Genomic DNA, 1,510 nt, shown 5'->3' with positions numbered 1-1,510 from the left:
ATAGAATATGAAAAAACTACCATAACCAATTGCATTAAGTAGCATTCAAGAAGCTCCAAGTATCTAGTGAAGTCCCATCCATGAACCAGAAAGACGTTAGCAGGCTTTGTAGTGAAGCTTCCTATCAATCCACCATTGCTGAGCTGCCGTTGCTATGGTAATTCCAATGAATATCATTAAATTAATGCGACCGGAAGTCCCATTCCAATAGCTGGACATGTATTATGATTTTGTGTCGGTGTGTGAACAAATGAATGAATTTTATCCCTACATTACATGTATTTTGCATATATCCCGCCTTGGCACAATAAAATGATGAAATTAAATTACAGTTACCTCGTTTGGTAGTTTACAGGAGAGGTCACTAGTCACTGAGGCTGGTGGGAGTCCTCCATGAAAGGATTGCAGAGGTTTGGTTGAGCCTGGCTAAAGCTTCCATGTCTGGCTGGATAAACGTATCACTCTTGGAGCTACTATTCCTTACGACAGGAGGAAGAAAGGAGCAGAAAAGAGTAGGAAAAAACCTACATGTACATGTAGTATCGTCCTCCAAAAAGCTGAAGTTAAATTGAGTAAACAAAGAGTTAATTTTATGGTGTTATGTAGGCGTGGTGTAAAGTGCAGAAATTTAAAATGGTGGATTTTCTGTCCAGCAAATACTACTCAGAAACTAAAGTTTTAAAGCTAAAACTCATCCTAGAAATTTTTGTGGTACGTATCATTGTTTATAAAATGTTGTGACATGTTTATATAATTCATTGACATTATTATTTTGCATGTACATGTACATATACAATTAAAATTTTACATGTCTGTAGATTGTGTTTAGACCAGCCTCATTGCAATACTTCATATTCATGCAAGTCAGTTCAGAGATATGGGAGTTTGATCCCAATGGTCAGTTACTGTATCCTCATTGTGCTAGTACATATTACTAGTGTTTAGGTGATACTTACTTTGATGAAGCAGTTGATGGTTTTTGAAGGATCTCTTCTCCGTTTGGAAGAAGTACACACGTACATGCAGTGTACGTGTACACTGTACATCAATCAAGTACAATCAATCAATCAAGTACATCAATACACACACACGTACATGCAGTGTGTGTGTGTGTATTGATGGACTCATTCATTGCACATGAACATTCTCCTATTATGTTATACATGTTCTTATCACTGTATTTTATGAGTTTTGCTTTAAGCATAAAAACATAATTCACATTCTTTCTACAAATAAATGTATAATTCTTTCTCTTTGTCTCTGTCTCTCTCCTTCTCTCCCCCCCTTCTCCCTCTTTTAGGTGTGATTCCATTAATAAACTCCGTAAAATTTGTCAGACCATTAATTGAGAGATACAGGACTCACAACAGTTCAAGGACTTCTACCAGTTTACATTTAATGTTGCCAAAAACTCGGGCAGAAAGGCCTAGGCTAGTGACATAATATTATACATGTACATGTACATGTAGGATCATGTTTGCTAAACTTGCCACACAATGATTTCAATGTA

At 36.4% G+C, this 1,510-nt stretch overlaps 1 long non-coding RNA gene across 1 annotated transcript; it reads left to right on the top strand.

Moving 5' to 3' along the window:
* Positions 1–303: 303 nt before the first annotated feature.
* On the top strand, positions 304–1,037 carry LOC109592401 (uncharacterized). Its single transcript, XR_002190328.1, has 3 exons — positions 304–711; positions 819–897; positions 946–1,037. It is a non-coding gene; the product is annotated as an uncharacterized LOC109592401 (long non-coding RNA).
* Positions 1,038–1,510: the final 473 nt, after the last annotated feature.

This window comes from Amphimedon queenslandica, unplaced genomic scaffold, assembly GCF_000090795.2.
Source record: "Amphimedon queenslandica unplaced genomic scaffold, v1.1 AMPQUscaffold_5371_Cont22658, whole genome shotgun sequence".
Lineage (NCBI taxonomy): Eukaryota > Metazoa > Porifera > Demospongiae > Haplosclerida > Niphatidae > Amphimedon > Amphimedon queenslandica.
This window is presented reverse-complemented; position numbering and strand designations above follow the sequence as displayed.